General features: G+C 46.6%; 1 protein-coding gene across 2 annotated transcripts in view; it reads left to right on the top strand.

Annotated features, from left to right (window-relative positions):
• Nucleotides 1-494: 494 nt before the first annotated feature.
• Nucleotides 495-25,739, top strand: part of sema5ba (sema domain, seven thrombospondin repeats (type 1 and type 1-like), transmembrane domain (TM) and short cytoplasmic domain, (semaphorin) 5Ba) — a 92,109-nt gene continuing 66,864 nt past the window's right edge. The window contains exon 1 of one of the 2 annotated variants that reach the window (XM_048978901.1): nucleotides 495-736. The gene's annotated coding sequence lies outside the window, so the exon portion shown is untranslated. The remainder of the gene's footprint in view (nucleotides 737-25,739) is intronic. The other variant, XM_048978902.1, reaches the window with a different exon arrangement.

Raw genomic sequence — 25,739 nt, 5'->3', positions numbered from 1 at the left:
CCTGGATTAATACAGTATTCTGATTTTGATTAACGTTGTGAACTTTATATTTTGTGTACATTAATCGTATAACATACAAGGAAACTTCGTGCTCAGATTAATCTTACATCTTTGTATATTCTATAGGGTTTATGTGATTATTGCATTAAATAACAAGAATGCCAGTTAAAATATTGATATAGTGCAAAAATATAATACAATTCTAAATATTTTTAAAGTGGAAATGTAATTCAACGATAACGTCAAAAACAACACGATTGTTATTCGCTAAAATAAATTATATAGGTGTATACATGTCCCTCTTATCTTGAATAGTTTCAAACAGTTAACTAATTGCCATGGCACCTAACCGCGGAGATGACGACTACCCCACCGCAATAAAGGGGTGCAGCAAAGTTAAAACTAATACGTATAACTCTTTAGCAATTCCAAACAAAGGTTGTAATTGGGTGAAGTTGTAGAACAAAGCCGTTTTAATTCATCAGCGCAAAACACTTCTTTTAGGTAAGAGGCCAGTTTCCCATGATTGGGTTTATGGTTTGTACACCCCTACATCGGCGGAGTTGCGCTTACCCGTGTAGTAGCTGCGGCTCGCCGAGACAGTGCGGATAGAGTGGAGGATCGTGTAAAAGTGGAGGTACCCCATTACTGAGACACAGGAGCAGATGTGACACCCGTCGCCTTGTTTATCATCACAACCCGTCCGGAAAACTAAATGCTTAAGTCTTAAGACGAGGTAATGCTCAATTTTCAGTCACTTTGTATATTACCTGTGTTATTCTGGTTTGCAAACCGCATACTTCAAAGGAATTCTAAAGAAAAGTTGTTGTTTTTTTAAAAATAAATTTATGTATTTAACAGGCACTTCTAGCGTATATATTAAATGAAACGTTTTGCGAGTTTAAACGTTTTAAGAGATCTTTGTTTCATGAAGAGCTACTGAACGACATACCATTTATGTGCGTTTTAAAATGCAAAGCGCTTCTGCTTGTTTGTCATTTATACTCTTATCCTTAAATTGAAATGTTGAGGCGCATGATGGGAGGCTAAGTAGCGATCGTTTTTCCACTTGCACTTGCCTGTTCGGCTGTCGTGCGTGGACGTTATCTGCATTGTGGATGAAGGTGCACGGCTATATGGAAGGAGCGCGTCGCTCGTTCGACTTCACCTTCGGACGCAGATGCGACCGCGGGACCCCGCAGCATTGATATCGCCGGGGTGTACCCTTAAAAATATTTTCCCTGTACGTATTTTAGTAGAATTAGATAATCTGAATTGTAACTTCGACATAACTAATGCGCTTGCATGCTCAATTCTTTTTAATAGTTGTGAACTGGTGTTTTTGAATTTCTTGAATTTGTCTCGGGCATTATTATAAAAGAGCTTGTTTTTAGGTTGCATTTCAATTTACGAGAGTAAATGATTAGGACATTTTACGGTGTATATATGTGCGGTACCTGGACGATTGAACGTATTTCTGAAATAATGGTCATATGCTGACGGTCCTGTGGACTTGCAGCGAAAGGGACATTAGTGCACTAGTGTTGCTTCCTCAATGGGTTTTCATCAGCCATTAGTAGTGTGTCGGTGTTTTCCATAAGTTTCCGAAAGCCCTGCATCCACCTTAGACGCAGCTTCTGACTGCCCAGCTCCAGAACCGGACATTCACCAGGGACCAAACGTCGCGCTTTACCCTTTGTTTTTGCGGTTTGATTAAGATCTTAATGGAGGGGAGAGGGTAAACGTAAGAATCCAGAAGCTTTAATAAGCATTCCAGGCCCCCGAAATAACTTGTGTGTGCAGGTTTTAATCTAGATTTTGAGGTTCCGATGGAAAAAAGAGAATGAAAATGCCTGTGGGATAGAATACAGCAATCTGGTCTAGTCATTATCTCTCCTCTCTATTCGTGTAATATAACAGCATTTCGTATGTGTAATAAAAATAAATAAATCGCATTGTTTGTTCTACACGCGTAAAGCCCCGATAAGCGTGCGAGCGGTGAGTTGGCGAGTTAGAAACAGTTTAAGCCGCTATTTCAGTTATATCCGATAGGGGGCAGTGCTGAGCAAAAGCGCGACCGCTTTCTTTTAGCGCAATGACGTTCCTGTATGTTTTGTGATTTAAATATTTTTATGGACTAACCATTGTTTATTTGCACCTGTGTACTAAAACCATATTTACAATATTTGTTTTGTACTTTTTGTACTGCAACTGTGTAATCGACTGAGAACTGCCCACAACGTCAATCGATGTTGTTTTGTTAATTAATCATTTTGTAAAGTCACATTTGATAATTATCGTTTGAGCCCTAAAATAATAGTTTAATTTGCCGTGAAATGTGATTTAGTTGCTTAAACTGATATTTAGCCCAGTACATTAAAACTGACTTTCAAAGACAATCTGAAAGGTAGAGATTTTGATACACTGACCTAAAAACCCATTCCCAGCAACACATAGCTGCAGAGCAGTGCAAGTCCCCGTTTCTATATTAACGGCTTTCACAAGCACTACAGTCCCTGTAATAAACATAGATTTGCAAGCTGTTGAAGTAGACTGTGATGGATTGCTTCAAGTCTAGGTTTGGCAGCACATCTGTGTTTAATTAGTAAACATTGCACACGTGAAACATACACATATTTGGCATTTAATCCTTGCAGATTATTTCACTGTTTTGAGTCTGCATAAATATGTGCATTTGCATAAACATGTTTTGAACCTTTATTCTAGTGAAAGTTTTTCATCGTTAACCGGGTCGATAATTAGAACCATATTGGCTAGATTAATACTTGTCGGTCTGAAAGTGACATCACAATTCTAAGCAATCACTTGCCATTTTCCTGTTTGCTAACCTAACAAAGGCCAAATGCACTTATGGGATTAAGTCCAATAATTGCTATACTCTGGTGAATGCTCATTCCAGATGTTAGAAGGTCCATTGAATAAAATGATTGAATTTTGTGTCTGATTTGTCAGTCATACTTTTAATAAAAATGAGGTTTTTATTAGCTTTTGCTGTTTATATTAGCATGTTATTGTTTTTTCGTGGTTGTGGTTACGCAGAATTGCTGCTTTAGTTTAATAAAAGAGGGTAAAATGTAAAAGGTTTATCAATATTTATAGAACCTTGATCTTGGAAAATAAACAAAAGGATCGTACTCTGTCCCTGATGCTTTGGATATTCATTACTGCTCATGAGGTGGCCTCTGCATTTAAATTTTCATGTTTACTTCGAGCCTGATAAAAACCTGCTGGGGTTTTGGCTGCCCTTTATCTGGCAGGAGAATTGCAAGGCAGCTTTGGAGCACAGTCTGGACGGCTTTCAGGTATATGGGGGAGTTTCTAACCGGTAGACGCGCAAGTGCAAAGACAAATGGATTTTCTGTTGCATCTGCAGTCCCTGGGTCAATTTGTCTGTTAGAAAGACGATGCCCCCTTATCACACTTCGAGCAAAAAAAACGGACGTGCGCGCTGTCCGGCGCCCGTGACTTCCCAGGTGCACGTTTTCTCTGCTCACACTTGGATCAAGCCATCCGCCGAGCTCCCGAGCTTTCACGTTGCGCGCTGAACAAACGTGTCTTCTGTAGCATTAATATTCAAATGTCCCGATGCACAATGCGTTCCATTCAAGTGTTTTGCCAGATTCAAGACGCTTCTTTGAGATGTTAAGCAAGCCTCCTGGTTCTCATCTTTAATGAACTTATGAGGGCCCTTGTTAGCTCTCAGACCATGAACCCGGCGTGCCAAGGCGGCTTTGAGTGCCACAATAGCTTTGTCAGGAAACCTATCGCATTCTATTGCCTCCATAGTAACCAAAGTGAAAAGGGGAGGAGCCAAGTCAGGCAGACGTTTGATTACAAGCATAAATCATTTCATTTAGTAAATGCGTCCAGCAGTGACTGAAACAATATCCCTCATCAGATTTTTCTGCTGTGTTTTGACGGCACGTTACGAACATGAGGGCTGTGCACTGCCCTGGCAATCGGGGTGGGGTGGGGTGGAAAGATCTTCACCCTGTCTGGCTCCACCATGTCATAGAAATGTTTAAGGCAGAGAAGTGCAATCGATTTGCCTTCCTCCATAACAAATGTTTATACCAGCACAAAAGACAAAGGCCAGTTGTAGCCTGTACTTCCATAAAGGCAAATAAATGTTTTTTTTTTAAGAAGAAATGACTGATGGATTTGTCGTAGATGTTTTCAAATCTGGATGACCTTCTTTTATAAAAGTGGACCAGCGATATGGATTCTGCTCTAACTGCATGCTTTATGTTTTTGACATAAAGGTGTTTGTCATAACACCTGTAGGACATCCATCCATCCATTTTCCAAACCGCGTATCCTACTGGGTCGCAGGGGGTCCAGAGCCTATCCCGGAAGCAATGGGCATGAGGCAGGGAACAACCCAGGATGGGGGGCCAGCCCATCGCAGGGCACAATCACACACCTATGGGCAATTTAGCAACTCCAATTAGCCTCAGCATGTTTTTGGACTGTGGGGGGGGAAACTGGAGTACCCGGAAGAAACCCCACGACGACATGGGGAGAACATGCAAACTCCACACACATGTAACCCAGGCGGGGACTCGAACCCGGGTCCCAGAGGCATGAGGCAACAGTGCTAACCACTGCACCACCATGCCACCCCCCTGTAGGACACTACTGCAGAATTGTTAACATATTTCCTTCAAGCTTGCAGGTAAATAATTTTGTCTGATACATTGAAGATGAATGAGTCAAGCCTTATCTGGACGATAATAAGCAGAGTTCCTGTTTTGCAAACGTCCGTGAAAACGACTCTTGAATGGATCTTGCTTTTAGGGAAATATGCTGCATTTGATGCTTTACTTGGTCATTTCCTATTGCATGGGTCAGCGTCAGGCACCGGGGTGTTTCAGGCCGGCTGCTTTGTATCACTGCTTGGACACCAGCTGACCTGCATTGTGCCGTTGCCCTGGCAATAAGGTCAAAGGGCAGGGCTATCTTGCTTGCTGCTTTTCCTCTCGGACGGTGCTCATATGTACCATTACATGTGTACCTAATGCCGAATCAGTAAAAATAGTTGTATATTTTCAAATGTAACCAGTGTTGAGTTTTGCTGGAAATGACTAATTCTCAAGATGGTTGAGTTCTGTAGTGATTGAATTTTAACACATAATACATAAAACAATAAAGGTATGAAACAAGAAGATGAAAAGAGAAGCTCTCCTGGATCTGTAAAAATTGTATGGGTTCATTTCAGTGTCTTGCCCCATATGGCGCCCTCCCCAAAGATAAGGTGTTCTTAGCTTCTAAGGCCAAGGACACATCTCAGCGTTTTTTCCAGAAGACTCTCTTTGCTTAGACCTAACAAGCCTGATGGCGCCATTTCAAAAACAACCAATCAGTCCATGTCGAAGGTCACAAGGTGTGGAGAACACTGAACGTGACTCAGGGAGAAGGTCAGGCTGCAAAACATGTAAAAGTAAAAATATATTGGCAAGAATATATCAAAATATATTCTTTTCCACGCCTAGCAGTTAAAGGCAACAGTTAACGATCCGTCATTTTAATATTTTTATGTTGTTTTTATTGATTTGCTTTATGAATTTATTTCGCTCAATCCAACTGGTCTTTCTGTTGCTTCTTCATACTGATTACTGCCTCACTATTTCGCCGCCGAGTGACCAGTCTGACACGGTTGTGCCGTGGGGTATTTCCATGCTGCGCGCATCTGCATGCAGAGACGCGTTCCCCTTTAACTGCAACAATCGGCATCCTCGCCCCAGGTGTTCGCCCAGAAATCCACCTGTCAGGCGATACTGCTGTGAGCTCGAGCCTCCGTATGAATGTTTCATCCTGGACCTGGCTGCTTCTCTCTCGCTTACTCTTGACTAATGCAAAGCCCTCTGTAAAGGAGTTAGCTAATGAAATTTCAAGTGCACAATGGTTTTGGTCCATGCGGTTGTTTCCCCTGATGTTTCCATGACGATAAATGACGCTGTAGCAGGATGATATGCGAGACCCTCAATCGCAATTGGGCTTCTTTTCACAGAACTTCACAGTGAATGAGATCATGTTGGTAAACCTGCGATTAGAATTTCTGCTGAAATGTTCTGCTTAAATGCCGCAGTAGTAACTTCAGTTTGTACTATTAATAAGCTTATTATTATCTTTGTTATATCAATGTCCTTTATTTTGTTCATAGAACCTGTCCATGTTATTTATTTATTTTTTTGACTCACCGTTGACTCCATAACCTATTCTCAGATGGCAGGATTCATAAATTATGGCTTTATTGGATTCCATCCTTCCATCTTTCGTAAACAAGACAGTCGCCATGGAAATCTGACTCATGATTAGCATTTTAGCCTTCAGAACATTAGATCGGATTGACCTGTACTTTGAAATGAGATCCACTCACCTAGCTGTCAGCCAGAAAAGAGACATATCCATCCATTCACCCATCTTCCAACTGGATTGCATGAAGGTTAGATTTCATTTACTTACATGCACATTTATTTTTATTTAGGAAACACCTCGACGCACAGGTATCGATGCACCAAAACACCCCAGATGCAAAGCCAGTCCATTACAGGGCACACTTGTCTGCACTCGGAGAGTTCCCTAATTGCGTTTTTGGATTGTGAGAGGTAATCAGCGCATGCGTGTGCACACACACACACACACACACACACACACACACACAGCAGGGGTCCATCCTAGCGATATCCTTTGGAATACTCCTCCTGCTTTTCGACTGTGCATGTTCTTGGGGTCTGAGATTACAGGGTCTCCTGGCATCATGAAGGCCTCTGCTGAGGGACCGGGGACAAAGCAAACAGCTTGGGCTTTGACTGATTTGCAGCAAATTGCAGGAATGTTCCAGCAGCTTTTGTTATGTACCATTTGAAAAGTGTGTGTGGGGAGGGGGGGAGCGTTTGTTCAAAGTGTGCACCGCAATTTGGGCTCCGTGGAAGGGGTGGGGGGGGGGCAGCTCCTGCAGTCTCGCACTTGTTAGTTATTGCCGAAGATCAGTGTGCAAGTCTTGAATTCTTAATCTCGTGTGGGCCGTCTGGGTGCTGGGATTCCAGAACCTCTTCAGGGTTTAGGAAATCAGGCCAAGGAGCTCACCACTGGAGACGTGCGCAGAGTGAAACTCCAGGATGGGAGATCTTCCTTCGAGGCACCACGCTCCTCCTGCTATGTGAAATCCAACACTGCCGTGAATTGTGGAGTCTGTGGACTTCATTAACGCTTCATGTAATTTGACGGGTAAAGTCTGACAGGACTCTTTCCTGCGGTTTGTGTCGCTTGCCGATCTGAGACAGGCGAACTGAAGGACAAAACAGAGAGAAAAGAAACGTAAATGTATGCATTCTCGGTATTATATTCTATGGTAAATTCCATTGGGACCGTTTCGGAAGCTATTCCCAAAGTCCCGAAGCATTTTGCGAAACGGACCATCTGCACACGGGCATTCCAGGCTCACTTGTGCTGAATAATTGTCTGTCTCTTTCATGAATGTTTTGCCCGTCAGTCTTTCCGGGGGCGGGGTCGCTCGCATCATGGTTGTATGCAAATTAGGTGCCGTGCCATTGAGCTGCCGCTCTTTATATAGTGGCCGTCTTAGTGGTGGAAGGGCCCCCATAGAGGAAGGGGAGCATAGAGGCACTCCCATAATGAATCTGGCCATTGTGGGCAGGGAACACTATTCTCATTGATGGCCCAGAGAGTGTGGCTGCCGAGGACTCTGGGAAAAGTCTCCTTTGAATGGCCCGGGCAGGCGGTGGACGAGGGCTGGGAAACGGGAGGTGTGGGGGAATGCTTGGCGTGTCCTGGTGAGCTAATACTCCCCCCCGCAGAACCTCGACTGCCTGCAGGACGTACAATACCCCAGGCGGCCTGACAGAGGCTGTGGGTTCTAGCTCCATTGGGCAGGTTTATGTCCCAGGTCCAGTTCAATGGGATGGAGCCCCAGAGGCTTTTGGATTCTTCTCCTGTAGGGCGCCGGAGGAAATTGGTAAAGGATTCGCCGCTTTGCCGAGTGTCAGGCAGGGGCAGGAAGTGACATCGATGCTGCTCGTGTCAATGTCAGCGATGACCCACAAACACGTGCTGCCTCTAATTAAATGACTAGAATGTCAGCCATGCTACATAACTAGCTGGGCAATTAGTGCTCTTTGAATAGTCATGTCCAGTATTATGCCTCATTTGCTCATTTGCTCTCAGGGTTTGTGGAGCAGAAAGCAGCCCAACGAACGTCTCTGATACCTCGATGTGGCTTCATCCTAAATGACCTGCTGTCACCTCCCACCATTCCCCCCCCCTTTTCCTTGGACAGTCATCTGTGTAACGATGAGTATAGCAGTCAGCACTGTTGTATGTATGTTTGTTTGAGAGTTACAGAGAGTGAGCCAGCCTGGTCTAGTTTCAGTGAGGTGGACTCAAAGCACCAGTTAGTAAGGTTCTGATGCAGTCAGCATCCCTGGGTTGGGAGTGATGCCTGCCAGCACCCTGCTGGAACACCCCAAAGCACTGCCACGCTGAGGAGGCACCCTGGCCTAGATGCTGGTCCATTGCAGGGCTCACACTCACGCACAAACACAATTATCCGTTTGTCTGTGTGGGGCTGATCACTCCTCGGCTTGTGAATAATCCGATATTGATTTTAATGAAATGCAAAAGTCCAAGGGTTGTATTTATAGGTGTTTAAGAGCTACATTATGTATGTATTTTTCTAGGTTATATTGAGGTAAATTGCAGCAAAATGTAAATGCCGTCTGCTAAATCAAGTCCTGGGGTGAGCAGTGCGCGTGGGAAACAGCACAAATAAGTAATAAACCTCTAAAGTTGGGCATAACCTGACGTCTTGGTAATTCCCTTTTGATGCAGTAACCCTAACCCTAATGTTGAGGTAAATTTAATGTCTTTGGTAATAATGCTGTCCTCTTCTGCTTCCCTTGCCAGACAGACACATTCCACAGCTCTTCTCTATCTGCTTGGCAGAGGAGGACGATGTTCTGATTTACCTTTCTGTACCAGTTTGTTTAGCGTGGGGAGTGGTGGTTTCTATGGCGATATGTGGCTCCCTTTCCTGGGCCATAAAGGTCTGTCAGGCACACAGAGCCTAGCGTGACAGTGATTAATGTCCTATCAGAAACAGCACACAGGCTTGGGGTGCGCTGTGGCTAGCCTGTGATGACTGAGAGGAGCCGCTCTGGTGGGTTAAAGAGCAGCGGGGAATTGTAGCACAGGCTCGCCATCGCCTCCTACATGCGGGGGAGCGTCAAACCCACCATGGCGTTTTCCACGCGCCGCGGACAGACTGTCAGCTGGTAGAGCTGCGGCTTCGCTCTGCCTTTTCCCGCGATCCTCAGTTCTGTCGCTTTTTCCCGTCGCCTCAGATGGCTGGAGTTATTAAACCTCTGGAGGCTGTGTGCTTCCTGTCAGGCTCTGCCAGCAAGGGGGCGGAATTTCGCTCAGGGCCACTAATATGTGTGATTAGGTGTCCCCGGGTTTGAAACGAGCCTGGCTGTCAGGACCAGGAAAATGTGATCGTTTCTTCCAGCGTGGCTCAGCCTGATAAATTAAGCAGAATTTAAAATCACTGGCGTTTTCTGTGCCGGGTCCGAGGTCTCCATGAGAACCAGGTGTAAATGGAGAAGCAGGACAGGGTTAATGCTCTGAAATGGCAGATTTGCGTGTCTCTGAAACTCTACTAATCTAACACTTTCCCTGTGATCATGTCGCTGCTTTTTTTAGCCGCCACTGATTTCAGTTGGCACATCAAAGAAAAAGCGACCTTTCGGGGTGGTGAGGAGCCTAGCGAAGAGGGGCTGGTTTATATGTGTGCAGAGGTGCTGATGCGCTTAATGCGAAAAGCACCCCTATAAACGCCACTGGCTGGAACACGTGCACACCCGCGATAGGAGCTGACCCCCGTCGCCCACTCACACACATCATTTCCGTATGTAATAATGGCCCCATATCTGCCAGCTTTTGTAATGATGAGCGTTTGCCTGTACAGTAAATGAACCTCCTCACGCTGCCCGCACCCAGAAAAGCATTTGCCTGCATTTACTGACTAAACATGCTTCATCCAAACACGATAATTTGTTCTTATCTCTGTCAGAGAACAGAACGAATGAGCGATGAAGTTCGGCAGTGTCTTTTTAAATATGGCAGGTCTCCGTGCCTTGTGGGCTGTATCCTGCCCTATGAAGGGAACCTGAATATCCCTTTTAACTCCCCGGTTTTTCCCTGGTTTCTGTGCTGCCCCCAGGTTGGGATAAAAGGCTCGTTCAGGCCAGCATGCAGCTCGCAACTCGCCCGGCTCCCGTGGTCGGTGACCGCAGGCCGCGCGACACCCTTCTGCTGTTACTTTCAGCTAGAGGTCTGCAATGGGAAAGGCTGGGGGGCGGGGCCCTGTGGCCTGTGGTTACCCCCTGTCTGACCCAGTCTCTGTCTCACACACACGCTCGTGGCTTCCATTCACGGCTTCATCGCTGCTGGCCGAAGGTAGAGGCTGGTGGACCGGAAGCGTGGGGGGGCTGCCCGACCCATTCAAGGGGGGTTAGCTAAATGTTTGATCCTCCCCAGCCAATGTTTCCACTGGCAGCTCTAGCCCCAGACACACTAGAACGCTATTCTCGCTACAAGGGCCTATTCATGCCAACTTCTGATGGTGTGTGTCAGGCTAGACAGTGTGGTCTTGCTGAAGTGTAAGGGTGTCTGTGCTGGTCTTTTGGGGAGTTCCATGGAATTCACTGTGTATGTCTGTTTGAGTCTTAGCATCGGCCTGATCTTTAGCATTGAAGGTTAGTGCCAGCCTGAATGTTAGCATTGGTTTGAGCATTAGCATTGGCCTGAGTGTTGGTGTTGGTCTGAGCATTAGCATTGGTTTGAGCGTTAGCATTGGCCTGAGTGTTGGTGACAGTCTGAGCATTAGCATTGGTTTGAGCATTAGCATTGGCCTGAGTGTTGGTGTTGGTCTGAGCATTAGCATTGGTTTGAGCGTTAGCATTGGCCTGAGTGTTGGTGACAGTCTGAGCATTAGCATTGGTTTGAGCGTTAGCATTGGCCTGAGTGTTGGTGACATTCTCAGCATTAGCGTTGGTTTGAGCGTTAGCATTGGCCTTAGTGTTGGTGACAGTCTGAGCATTAGCATTGGTTTGAGCGTTAGCATTGGCCTGAGTGTTGGTGACATTCTCAGCATTAGCGTTGGTTTGAGCGTTAGCATTGGCCTTAGTGTTGGTGACAGTCTGAGCATTAGCATTGGTTTGAGCGTTAGCATTGGCCTGAGTGTTGGTGACATTCTCAGCATTAGCGTTGGTTTGAGCATTAGCATTGGCCTTAGTGTTGGTGACAGTCTGAGCATTAGCATTGGTTTGAGCGTTAGCATTGGCCTGAGTGTTGGTGACATTCTCAGCATTAGCGTTGGTTTGAGCGTTAGCATTGGCCTTAGTGTTGGTGACAGTCTGAGCATTAGCATTGGTTTGAGCGTTAGCATTGGCCTGAGTGTTGGTGACATTCTCAGCATTAGCGTTGGTTTGAGCGTTAGCATTGGCCTTAGTGTTGGTGACAGTCTGAGCATTAGCATTGGTTTGAGCGTTAGCATTGGCCTGAGTGTTGGTGACATTCTCAGCATTAGCGTTGGTTTGAGCATTAGCATTGGCCTTAGTGTTGGTGACAGTCTGAGCATTAGCATTGGTTTGAGCGTTAGCATTGGCCTGAGTGTTGGTGACATTCTCAGCATTAGCGTTGGTTTGAGCGTTAGCATTGGCCTGAGTGTTGGTGACATTCTCAGCATTAGCGTTGGTTTGAGCGTTAGCATTGGCCAGAGTGTTGGTGACAGTCTGAGCATTAGCGTTGGTTTGAGCGTTAGCATTGGCCTGAGTGTTGGTGACAGTCTGAGCATTAGTGTTGGTTTGAGCGTTAGCATTGGCCAGAGTGTTGGTGACAGTCTGAGCATTAGCGTTGGTTTGAGTGTTAGCATTGGCCAGAGTGTTGGTGACAGTCTGAGCATTAGCGTTGGTTTGAGTGTTAGCATTGGCCAGAGTGTTGGTGACAGTCTGAGCATTAGCATTGGTTTGAGCGTTAGCATTGGCCTGAGTGTTGGTGACAGTCTGAGCATTAGCATTGGTTTGAGCGTTAGCATTGGCCTGAGTGTTGGTGACATTCTCAGCATTAGCGTTGGTTTGAGCGTTAGCATTGGCCTTAGTGTTGGTGACAGTCTGAGCATTAGCATTGGTTTGAGCGTTAGCATTGGCCTGAGTGTTGGTGACAGTCTGAGCATTGGCCTGGGCATTAGTGCAGTTCTGTTGTTAGCGCTGATGTCCCCTGAAGAAACGTTTTTTGTCGTTACTTTGAATGAAAAAGAATTAATGGCGTACCTTTGTGACTGCTAAACTATAGGCTACAGCCCCCTTTGAGTCAAGCTGACGCCCAATAATTTGCACAGACTCGTGGGAAAAGTGGCTTTTGTTTGCCTTTATCTAGTTCAGACCTTTGACCTGATGACCTCAGAAAGGGGGGTTAGCCAGTCTGAATGATGCGCTCATGAAGGTATCTGTGAAATGTTTGAAAAGAGAGATGGTCTTTTGCATGTCTGTGTTATATTGTTAATTCTGCCCTAATACGTCTTAGTTTAAAAAGTGTTTAGTTAATCACAGAAGCAGTAAGAAGATGGCATAAATGTTTTCTGTTTTAAAAGTGGCCTTGAACCTTTGTGATCTAATTCCCACTGGAGGACTCATTCAAGATTTCTAACCAACTTCAGTTTAAAGTGGAGAATTTCGATACCACAAATAAACATTATGCTTTATAAAGCCAGTTTTCATTCATAATAATCAAGATAAATGCTTTTTCTTGGAAATGCCTAGTTATCAAGTGGACATTGAAGGACAAAGAAGGAAAAGGGAATAGCTAGAGTTATAAAATTACAGATGGGCCACGTTACACATTAATAACACAGCAATGCAGAAGCAGGGGGCCAGAGCCCTCAGCCTGATGCAGCGGCGATGTTTTCCATTTGTGTGTGGCCCCCTGCTGGCCAAAAACAGTCATTACATTGGGCGGATGAGGGGGCCCCAGAAATGGCAAACCTGTTGCTGGTTACATGCCATTCCTGGTCCCCCTTGTCTGTCACCAAAACCCAGGCTCACGTCACTGTACACATCCCTAACATTACCATATATTTCAGAATATCGACTAAAGGACGTCTTACTGTTTTTTAAATTTTTTAATGTTGGTCTACCTGTTTCTGTGTGACAGGAGCCCCGGAGCACGAAGCATTTCCTCATTTGAGATCTTCGCTCTCCCTACACATGAGTTTCAAAGTTTTGTTAGTCATATACACATTTATATTGAGTACAAAGTGCAGTGACATACACAGTTGCCAACTCCTGACTATGGAAAAAGGAGATAAGTTTGAGAAACTAAACATCAGATATTACGAACATTAGATTTTAAATATAATCAAAATATCTTTGATGTTTGAAAATCGGCATGTGGAGTCGAGTGCCACAGCAATCCGGGGTGATAAGGGCTCAGTTAGATTCACAGAGACGGAGCGACTCTCCACGACACTTAACGACACTGTGTAGACGAACCCAGCACCACCTGGGGAAGAGCAATGGAGAAGGTGGGGATGCTCGTTCGGTTGCCTAAGCGCTTGCCCTGACTCACTTGGTGTGACCAGTCGACAGCTTTCTCTGCTTCCAGACATATGGTTGACGAACCGCTCAATTTGGTGACATCCAATATCCCTGTGATGTTTCTGTTAAATGGACTGGTGTGACCTTCCGGTTCATTTTGCTCAGTCAGCCTGTCTCTCGGACAGATTCTCCTCACTGCTCTGCTCGTGCTGCTCACTCCATCCTGGCATCCACATGTATTTATTCGATAGTTTGTGTGGTGTCTGAGTTCCCCCTCAGTTAATCTGTTTCTTTCCTTTGGGGGTAATTAGCTTCCTTTACGAGACCTTAGGCTTCCTCAGTCAAGCCCAGTCTTCCTGTAATAGAGGTTGCAGCACCCGGCAGACACCTGCTGATCTGGGTATTACTTCTGCCGCTTGTCTGCCCGACTGCTCAGAGCTGTTTCTAACAACAACTTTGCATCTGACCAGAGAGCCTCTAAACGAGGACTAAATACCCAGCACAGCACTGCCCCCCTCCCCCCTTGGGGAAGTGGTATTTTAGTTAGGAGGACCAGGCAGATGTGCAGACCGATAGTTTGGATCCAAGTTTTTAATGTTATTCTTTCATAGAGAAACAAAGAACAGTCACGCAGCGTCTCTCTTTTAATCTGAGGCCCTCTGAGGGATCTTCTGAACCATGCGGACCTTCTCTGCTGGCCATCAGCGATGTCAGACAGCGGGGGGCGGGGGGGGGGGGGGATGCTGAGTAGGTGACAGCTGCATGGTCATGAGAGGGATGCTGTGTCACTCCGGGCCAGCTGCAGTGACAGTCTCTGTGTGGATACTCATGAACACACAGATGGTCCTAAAGGCCCCATGCTCACATCCCCTGCCGATTGCCTCGCGATCAAGGTCCATCTGTCCATCCGTCCATCCATCCATCCTTCAATCGCTTATCCTGGAGGAGGTTGTGGTGACGGTGAGGTGGACATTTCAGGTCCAGACAGTAAAAATGCAAACCAGGATTTTGTTTCAACCAACCAGTTGTAAATAAAGAGTCACAGAGTACAACTGGTCGGTTGAAACAAAATCCTGGTTTGCATTTTTACTTTCTGGACCAGAAATGTTCACCTCTGCCAGGGTCCCTAACCTATATTAGTACAATAATAGATCGCTGTAGTAATGGGAAGACAGGTTTTTGTGTATCTATGTATTTTGCAGATGTGGTTGTATGTGTTGTTGGAGGCTGTGGGACGATGTGTGTGGGAGGAGGGGGGCGTAAGTGGGGTGCAGCGATGTCGAAAGACCACCTCAACCAACATTCAGCTGACTTCCTCCTGATCTTAGACCGAAATATAACAGTTGAAATCTACATATGAATTTTTGTCTGAAGAGTCTGTCTGTCTGTCAGACAGCCCGAGGGTGTGGAGATGGCTCGGTGACATTCTTCAGCGTGCCATCAAACCCCCGTCTATCCCTCTTGTTACTCTGTAATAGGGAAACGAACAACACAAAATACAAGGTAGCTTGTTTTCTCCCCCTTAATTTCAGATAAATCATGGATGATTTGTTGTGTGTGTTTTTTTTTTTTTATTGTGAAACCAAATTGTTCTCAGTGAAATGGACATTCTTTGAATTGCACTTGGTGTGGAAATCTGTACATATGTTCACCGATTACTATCATCGCTCCACAAATCATCGCTCCTCACCTTTATATGTCTGAAGTCTAACATTGAAGATCTGTTTCTGAGCCTTGCTCAGGTAAATTCGTGGTGTGCCTTCGCGTCTTTGGCTAACACAGCGTTTCTGAATCATAATTGCTCCCCATCTAGCTGCTCCACTAGCTTTACACCCCGACACCCTGGGACCCCCTCCTGCTAATGACGCCCTCGTGTACATTCCCCTCCGTCCAACCTCTTCTCACAATGTTGACGCGGCAATGCTGTGGCCAGTTTAGGTCTGAGGCGATATCTGTCCCCTCTGTATCGGCGTTCCTTTGCTGTTCGCTCTCAGCCGCGCTGAGCGGTAGAGGCGTGTTGTGGCAAACCGCTCAATATAAAGATTTCTCAGAGACAAAGAGGCTCTGAGTATTTCTCAATCTCACTTTCTGTCGAAGGCGGTGAAAAATGGCATGACTGGAAAATGTGATTAGCCAGGAGAAAAAAAGGCACCAGTCTTCATGAATAGATGTTACTTGGTTTCATCTTCATGTAAACACTCTGGTATGTATGTGGACCTTCTGAAGAGATAGTCCGGGATGCAGCGGCGGGGGGTAACTCCCCGAGAGGTGGGGGGGGGGGGGGTAAATCAACACCTACCTGCGGTTTTATCCATTTTGACCACAGTCCAAACTCTGCTCTCTCCAAGTGCACTGTCAGAAAAAAGGTCACAGTTTTGTTCCCCAAGGTACAAACAACATTAATATAGCCCCAATGGTACAAAAATGTCTGACAAGTAATTGTACCTTCAAAGGGACAAATTGGTATTTCTTTTCTGACGGTGTGGAGACAGTGTCCCTCACTGACTCACCGTCATTGATATTGCAAAATAAAGATGAAAAGCAAATAAATTCTAGCTGGCCAGAAAATACAGATTCGGGGGTGAAATATAAACCCGGCCGATCGTCAGATTGACTATAAAAAAAAATTAAATTGATACGCAGGGTGTGTTTGGGCGCCGCAGCATGTGTATCAGCTCAGCGTGTGGTAAACTGTGTGCGGCGAACGCTAATGGATCTGAGACTCCGGTGATTAACCACGGACCGTTGGACATGAAGGTGAAACGCTGTGACTTTGTCTTCAAGTTTCAAAGATGTATCTTAATGTGGACAGTTCCTCCTCTCTTCTGTTGGGCTCTGTAAGCCTGGTTTTTTTCCTGGAAAATGTATGCCATGTATTGCTATATAATCCATTTGTAAAGGATGCACATTTAAACCTTTGTATTTGTGTCTCTTGTAATTGCTTATTGGATTGACATTCTATTCAGCTGGTTTGATTTATTCTCTAATTAGTTCCTTCAGCTTTGCAATAACACATTGGAGTATTTTAACCTCTGAAGAACTCAGTCAAAAGAAGCTCTAGGAGATAGTTTACCTAAAGGACAACTGCGATGGCCGTCGCTTTAAGCGTCAGACAGAAGAAAAACGATTCATTGCCTTGGAAAGTTGGATCCTGCCTGTGGGTTTTTGCTGCAGATCTGAAGCTGACTTCCCGACGAGCTGCGTATCAGATAAAACAAATTCTGCTGATTAAAATGTGTGTAGTGTGTAGGCTGCTGTAATCAGTCTATCATCTGTAATCAGCCATTCTTTAAAATGTAATTAGAAAATGGTTAATTCTGTTTCCTTCAGTACCTGCTCTTCTTTGGCGCGGCGTGCCCCTGCCTCGAGCCCCGCACACGCACGGAAACTGCATCTCATCTGGCCCTCGACCTGCATCTTTCCGACCCTAATTAATGGCGTCCGTTTGAATGTCACGTTTAATTTGAACCCGTCAGTTGGTTCTCTAATTCATCGCTAATTGTTAAGTGCTTTAATTTGGAGAGCTGTTAAGTGTGCCGGTAAATGGAGCACTTTCATCGGCCAGGAAAATCCCAGAGTCTCTTTCGGTTCAGCGGTGAGGTGTACGCTTGTCTGAGGGAAAGAGTCATTCTGCCCCCTCTGTTGCTCAACACCCGCTGACTCCGGGTGGAATCCCTCTTTATTAAAGATTGGCCCATCTTCATGAGATAGCACTTCCTGAAGGCCAGACAGTGATGACTCACCTGCAGCTCCATTCTCCTGCAGACCTTTAGTCTTCTCTCCACTTCTGGTCTCGATAAGATACTGCCGCAGATGGGCAGGCCTGCGTGTGGAGCGATGTAGCGATGTCTGCCTGGCTGCTGTCTCAAAGGGAACCACAGGGCTGTCAGCCAGCTCCTGTGACTCTCAGCTTTTTCTGTGGCCTGGACCCATCAGACTGGGTGTGACTGATGTATGAGTGTCGATAGCAGCACACATCTGTCACAGAGGAGACAGGAGGCCTTAGACAGGATATAGGCCCATAGGTGGGCCAGTAGTCTGTGGGCGGGACCTAGACCTGGAGGTGGGGCAGAGGCCTGCTCTTAGGACATAAACCTGGAGGTGGGGGAGAGGCCTGCTCTGGGGACATAAACCTGGAGGTGGGGCAGAGGCCTGCTCTGGGGACATAAACCTGGAGGTGGGGCAGAGGCCTGCTCTGGGGACATAAACCTGGAGGTGGGGCAGAGGCCTGCTCTTGGGACATAAACCTGGAGGTGGGGGAGAGGCCTGCTCTGGGGACATAAACCTGGAGGTGGGGTAGAGGCCTGCTCTTGGGACATAGGCCTGGAGGTGGAGCAAAGGTTGGCCCTTAGTTCTAGCACACAGCCTTGTTTTTGTCTGCAATTATTGTTTGTAATTATTGTCAAGGCTAAAATGTGGGCTTTAAGGGATGTTCCTGCATGGCCATGAGCAGCGTCACATAGACTGGAAAGCTGTCTGTAATCGCTTTGCCTCAGCTCTTCATCACCATCATCACTTGCTATCAGCTGCCAGAGAATGTTGCAGTGAATTCAGATAGAGCTGAACTAAAAGATAATTGATGGTGTCGTTACAGAGAAAGACGGCCAAGAGCCGCATCTCGGTGTGTAACAGGTTGCCGTAGAATTTGCTCCAGAGTGTTTCCTGGGCACCCCCTGGATTTCAGGTCCTCAGCCCCGCTTCATAATGGCGTCTCGCTGGCCCAGCAGGTCCCCTGCTCTCATGACTGAAATGTGAGTTTCCACAAGAGCCAGAAATGAGCTTCTCAGTAAAGCTGAGAACAGCTTCGGGTTTGTCTGATTCAGGAGATCGCAACCGCAGCTAAACGGAGCGAAGATTCATGGCCGCAGGGCAGGGAGGCATCAGGAACAGTTTATACTGTCAGTTATGTTGCGGTGAGGCATCCTGACAATAACTCAGCAGGTTATGGGTCTGTGCCTTTGTCTGGTACTGTGCTGTGGGCCAGCACAGTAATCATGTCACCACTGGGTCCATGAGCATGAGAACAAGGCTTTGAACCCCAACTGCTTCCCTTACCTGTCCGAAGGCACCTGCCTAATTAGCAAATGTGAGATAAATACTGGTGTATCCTTGGTAACGGAACCTTGCTTAACAGCACTCTGACTGCAGGCTGGAGTAGCACTGAGGTGGTCACACACCTCCTGGGAGAAAAATCTCCCCCCACATGGCTGATGTCCCATGGAAAGTTTGTGGAGGGTGATGATAGATGGATGGATGCCGGTCCTGTGTTACCTGCCGAAAGCTACTCGGAACCAGGGGCGTTTCTAGCTATTGAAAAGATCAGGGGCTAAGTCAGGTTACCTGGGGCTTGACTTATTTTTGTTTTTTTTGGCATGGGGACTACAATACTTAAAATAGGACCTAACGATGCCCATGTTCAGAACTAACTAAGGTGTACAGGTGAAGACTGTGTGCTCATTTTATTTATGACTAAATATAATGAGGAAAGGCTCTCTGGTGTCTGTGAGTGACCCCCTGGCCAGTCCAGAATAGGGAATCCTTACACTGCCTGATTTACCAGAGCGTGCTGGTTAGCGCCATGTTAGCTTTAGCCCCAAAGCTAGCTGCATAGAGACCAGGCGGCCTCTGTCTTATAAAGAACATGGCTTCCTGTTTAATTACAATGCTGCCATGCCTGGAGAACGCCTAGGGTGCTTAATGGATTCGATCTCTCAGCCTATCAGCTTACTCTTCATTGTCTGTTTTCCGAGGCGGGCAGTGGGTCTATTCCGTTGCCTCTGGGAGTCATTCCTTGGTAACTGTTTTGTTATTGCAGTGGCCCACAGACCCCTATATCGCATTACGACTGCATTGCTGTGATGCATGCAGCCTGCGAGGCCTGCAGCTCCCTCTCCTCTCACTGGATCCTGGCCACTGCCCTGCCCTGTGGCTGTGAATCTGCGCTCTGTTTAGCTGCGGATGCGATCTCCTCAATCAGATAAACCCGAAATCTTGTTTTTAACAAGCCTGTATACCTCGTCGAACCAGGTTAACACCGGAGTAAACAAGCATGCAGACGAAGATGGCAACATCCCTCACTTAGCGGCAAATAAAATATTTACCTTTCCCCCCCCCCCCCCCCCGATGAACCTCCGGGGATTCTGTTTGCAGAGGCATCTCCTGCAGCAAACAGCTGGTTCTCTGCCAATGTCTCTCTGGCACACCAGACAGCGGTGAGACCTGTTTAATATTGCGCTGTCCCAACCCCCCGTAGACAGTTTTTCATCAAGGAACTGAGTCTTTCAGGTGTAAAAGCTGCCAAGGTCCAGAGAGATAGGAAGAAAAGTGTGATTTATAGACTTTCATCTGGGTGAGGTGTCCCTGGTGGTGGAGAGTCACCAAAACTGTCCCCCACCTGTGAGGACCAACCTAACAAGGGCTCACCGCAATTGCTTCATTTAATTCACTTTGTTTTAGCCCTGCAAGTTTTCCATCTCTTGCTGTGGTTCCTCATGGACACGTGCAGTAATTACACTCCGCTAAGGAGACCCGTACATGTTCCCTTCATCACCATAAACGCTGAAGGTACCGGATGAGGTTCCCGTAAACGGTGGTGCGACACAGGGGATGGAGTCCGGTGCGAAAGGGACCCTGACATTTTATAGGGGCAGGGAGATCGAGGGCAGAATGGAACATGGAGGTGCTTAAGGGTGGAACTGTCAGGAAGGGAGTCAAAACCAGACTCAAAACAGGAATGGAAACAGCAGTCAAAACTGGAGTCATAATGGTACTCGGGACATGTTTCCTGGAGGTAAGAGAGCACATCATTATATACCATCAGATATAGACCAGGGTCTGGTGGGTCAAGTGAATATGGACGTCCACGGTTACCTGACCATCCCTCCTGTTGTCATATGCAGACAGGATGTCACCCCTTGCTGCAACTGCTCCTCCGAGACCCTCTTACTGTTCTCTGTGGCCCTTGCTGTCCCGAGAGCAGCGTCTTTATTCCATGCTCTGGCAGTTCTGTTGTTAACCAGACGGCTGACCTGAAATAGCTCCCAAGAAGCTCAGCCCACCCCCCCTCAAGGGTAGAGCCCCCCAAAACACCAATCACAATCCCTGTCACAGACACCAGGGTCTGCAGCTGCAAGTGCAGGAGATTTTCTTGAGCAGCCAAGCGAGGTGTGGAAGCAGCCAAAGGGCAGGTGTGGAATGGCCAAGGAGGAGAGCGGCCATCGCGGCCCTGGAGGAGGGGAGGAGGAGTCAGAGGAGATGGAGCGAGTACCGTGTCGGGCAGGTACCTTGTAGAGCAGGCACCGGATCAGGCATCACGTCAGGTACTGTGGTGGGTGCAGCGTCGAGCACCATGTCAGGCACCACGTTAAGCATGGAGCAAACACCGCATCAAGCATCACATCGTGCACAGCATCGGGTACCGTTATGGGTACCGCATTGGACACCACATGGAGTAGGCACCGCGTGGAGCAGACACCACATCGCATTGGGCACCACATCGGGTACCGTGGTGGGTACCGGCACAGACACCACATCGGGCACCACATCAGGCACCGCATGGTTATTGGACTGGAGCAGCTGACTGCTGGGCGTGTTGAGGGTTTCCTGCTGTCCCTGTGAAATGCTGTCTTTCCTCCATATCCGAGAGGCCTCATTGTGCATCATATATATATCATATCACCTCTGAGGCATTTTAGCTCAGGCAGTATGACAATCACTAGCAATCCTTAACCATCGCTTTGATTTAAGGTATTAATATTAATTATTAATTAATACTTATATGTCTACATTTAGTTTTTTTTTATTTAAGTACTTTTTATCTGGTTGTTTTAATAGGCCAGACACAAGAAAAACCATAAAATGTCCTTTAAAAGAAAAACAGCTTAAACCCACTTTGAAATGTCTAGTGCTTTCGTTTCACCTGACTGGCTGTTCACATGTACCGTCAGTGTGCAATTTTCTCACGCCCCTTGCCCTCGTATCTGCCATGGTGGTTCAGAACGTTGTCACACGTCGACTGCACTCCTGCAGGTTTAGTTATAAATATCCAAGAATACAGGAGCTGAATGGTGACTCCAAAGGATGCAGTGATCATCCATTCATGATGATCAGCCATCTGCGATGATCAACCGCCTGTGATGACAGCTGACCATGGCAGATCATTCGCTATGATCAACTGTCTGTGATGATCAGCTGTCTGTGATGATGATCAGCCATCCACGATGATCAGCTGTCTGTGACGATCAACTGTCCTCAGTGATGACCAGCCATCCACGACGATCAGTCTTTGATAATGATCATTCATCCACAATGATAAGACATCTGCAATGATGATAAACCATCTACAATGATTAGCTGTCTGTGATGATCAGCTGTCCACGATGATCAACTGTCTATGGCGGTCAGCTGTCCGCAGGGAGTCACTGGCTCCCAAACCAGTAGTACAAGCCCCCATAGCCTGCTGTGTGTGATTTCCACACACACCCACGTCTGCATACCTGCCCCAGGTTTCCACAGCTGTATGGTCTTGCTGTATGTTCACTGCTGGAAGATACAAGGTCTTTCTTCAGTTATATTTAATATAGGAAAACTTAAGTGCTTGTCTCTGGTCAAGCGGGTGATCTGTCTCTGATTGGCTGACATGCTCATGACTGTTCAGGGTCAAGGATGAGTGATTTCACTTTAATTCAGGATAAGGGCATGACACATGCCTAACGCTGCATTTCCGTTCACAATATGGAGCTGAACCATTTAATGGTTGATCCCCTTGACACACAGCTTCGAGAGCCTTTATCTACAGATAATGTGAACAACAGTGAAGAATCACCAGCCGTTTTTCATTCGCGGGGTCATTTCTGTGGTTGGGTGACGAAGAATATGAAAACGCAAAGCCATTGGGCCCCATAAGGCTTCAGTCAAGCCCCCTGCTGGCGTTGCCATCGAAACGTAGAGAGGCTTTCTCTTTAAAAACCCTTAACTGTTTAAGAGGCAGCTGGGGGCCCAAGAATGAACAACACATTTGTACTGTAATGGCCACAGCCTGAGAGTCAACAGCCATTCAGCCGGTAGTGTAAACATCCTTCACAGGAGTGTCCATGTCATAGATGATGGATGTGGGGAAAGGGGGCGGGGCTTCAGGAGTGGGAGCCCCTCCCCCACTGCCACCTCTCGTCCCCTGACTGCCGTTGGGCTACCCTTGTCTGTATACAAGTTCTTGGTACTCCAGCCACCTCAAAGGACGTCAAGATCAGGAGGGTCCCTGCATGAGGTCCAGACATCCGCCTTTCTTCTTCATGTGTTAATCCTCATTTCCCCGCTTTCACTCCCTTCCTGAGCAGTGGATATTCTGGTTCCCCTGGGAGATTTCTTGCATGGCTCCTGCGCAGTTTAATCCTCATTTCTTACACAGCTGAGGACACCCAGCCCTCTACCTTTGTCCCCCCCCCCCCCGTCCCCCACCCTGCCGCTCACGTCACAGGAGTGCTGTGCCAGTCAGTCCCCCTCTCCTGTTCTCCTTTCTGCAAAATCCCTCCGTTCTGATTCAGAATGGCTTGTTTAAAGCATATGTTCCAGTGGGGGGCCCTGGTCTGAAGCTGACCCCGGCTGATAAAAGCAGATTTGCGGGCCCGCCGCCCGTTTGTCGAGCAGCGGTCGGTTGGCCTGGGGCTGCCGTTCACGCTGCTTCATTAATTTGTCATGAGCGACAGAATGAAGGCGCCACACAGCAAAATCGACGTCCCTGAATGCAAAATGACAGATGGTCACAAAAACTTGAAACAGTGACTCAGTGAATAGGATTGAAATGAAGTGGGGTAACTCTGGAGTTTATTCTGGAGTTTACTGTGAAATGTATTCTGTGGTTCTAGCTAGAGTTTATTTAATAGTTTACTAGAGGTGAAACAGTACAGTTTTCCCATGGTTTGGTATGTGTCAAGGTTTTTGGACCATGGTAACGGTACGGTTTCGATGTCTTTATATTTAATAAGAAAGTAAAAACACATCAGACTTTAATACAGCAATGAATCCTTATTTTTCCATATAACAGCTCTCATTCAGAAAAATGGCAGCATGACTGACTAGGCTTAGTTTATCTCAATACTATATGAAGACAAGGGGAGAAAACATTAAAATTGAGGTGCTCCTTAACTTTGATGACCTGTAGGTGCTTTGTTTATTTTCTTTTAAATTAACAGAGTATATAGTATGTACAGTACTGTAGAGGCAATATTAAAGGCATATCGTAATACCATGGTTCACGTGTGCATATTATATGAGGCTTTTCTTCCATCAGTTGGAGTATCACAGAGCCCTCCTCTTTCACCTTCCACTCTTCAGGTGGAGAGCCTGGCTCTTTATGGTGCTTTATGGTGGAGAACCTGGCTCTTTATGGTGCTTTATGGTGGAGAGTCTGGCTCTTTATGGTGCTTCATGGTGGAGATCCTGGCTCTTTATGGTGCTTTAAGGTGGAGAGTCTAGCTCTTTATGGTGCTTTATGGTGCTTTATGGTGGAGAACCTGGCTCTTTATGGTGCTTTATGGTGGAGAACCTGGCTCTTTATGGTGCTTCATGGTGGAGATCCTGGCTCTTTATGGTGCTTTAAGGTGGAGAGTCTGGTTCTTTATGGTGCTTTGTGGTGGAAAACCTGCGTCTTTATGGTGCTTTATGGTGGAGAACTTGGCTCTTTATGGTGCTTTATGGTGGAGATCCTGGCTCTTTATGGTACTTTAAGGTGGGGAGTCTGGCTCTTTATGGTGCTTTATGGTGGAATACCTGGGTCTTTATGGTGCTTTATGGTGGAGAACTTGGCTCTTTATGGTGCTTTATGGTGGAGATCCTGGCTCTATGGTGCTTTAAGGTGAAGAGTCTGGCTCTTTATGGTGCTTTATGGTGGAAAACCTGGGTCTTTATGGTGCTTTATGGTGGAGATCCTGGCTCTTTATGGTACTTTAAGGTGGGGAGTCTGGCTCTTTATGGTGCTTTATGGTGGAATACCTGGGTCTTTATGGTGCTTTATGGTGGAGAACTTGGCTCTTTATGGTGGAGATCCTGGCTCTATGGTGCTTTAAGGTGGAGAGTCTGGCTCTTTATGGTGCTTTATGGTGGAGAGCCTGGCTCTTTATGGTGCTTTAAGGTGAAGAGTCTGGCTATTTATGGTGCTTTATGGTGGAGAGCCTGGCTCTTTATGGTGCTTTATGGTGGAGAGTCTGGCTCTTTATGGTGCTTTATGGTGGAGAGCCTGGCTCTTTATGGTGCTTTATGGTGGAGAGTCTGGGTCTTTTTGGTGCTTTATGGTGGAGAGTCTGGCTCTTTATGGTGCTTTATGGTGGAGAGCCTGGCTCTTTATGGTGCTTTATGGTGGAGATCCTGGTTCTTTATGGTACTTTATGGTGGAGAGCCTGGCTCTTTATGGTGCTTTATGGTGGAGAACCTGGCTCTTTATGGTGCTTTATGGTGGAGAGCCTGGCTCTTTATGGTGCTTTATGGTGGAGAGCCTGGCTCATTATGGTGCTTTATGGTGGAGAGCCTGGCTCTTTATGGTGCTTTATGGTGGAGAGCCTGGCTCTTTATGGTGCTTTATGGTGGAGAGCCTGGCTCATTATGGTGCTTTATGGTGGAGAGTCTGGGTCTTTATGGTGCTTTATGGTGGAGAACCTGGCTCTTTATGGTGCTTTATGGTGGAGAGTCTGGCTCTTTATGGTACTTTATGGTGGAGAGTCTGGCTCTTTATGGTGCTTTATGGTGGAGAGCCTGGCTCTTTATGGTGCTTTATGGTGGAGAGCCTGGCTCTTTATGGTGCTTTATGGTGGAGAGCCTGGCTCATTATGGTGCTTTATGGTGGAGAGTCTGGGTCTTTATGGTGCTTTATGGTGGAGAGCCTGGCTCTTTATGGTGCTTTATGGTGGACAGCCTGGCTCTTTATGGTGCTTTATGGTGGAGAGCCTGGCTCTTTATGGTGCTTTATGGTGGAGAGCCTGGCTCATTATGGTGGAGAGTCTAACCCCCTCCCACCACCACCGAATAAGCTTGAATACAACCTGCTCTTTTTCCCAGATTGCATCACCAGCTCGAGCCTTTGGTTACACATGCACACTCCCGCCCCCCAGCCCC

Source organism: Brienomyrus brachyistius, chromosome 16 (assembly GCF_023856365.1).
Source record: "Brienomyrus brachyistius isolate T26 chromosome 16, BBRACH_0.4, whole genome shotgun sequence".
NCBI classification, from domain to species: domain Eukaryota; kingdom Metazoa; phylum Chordata; class Actinopteri; order Osteoglossiformes; family Mormyridae; genus Brienomyrus; species Brienomyrus brachyistius.
Note: the sequence above shows the minus strand (reverse complement) of the source record. Positions and strands in the feature narration are given on the sequence as shown.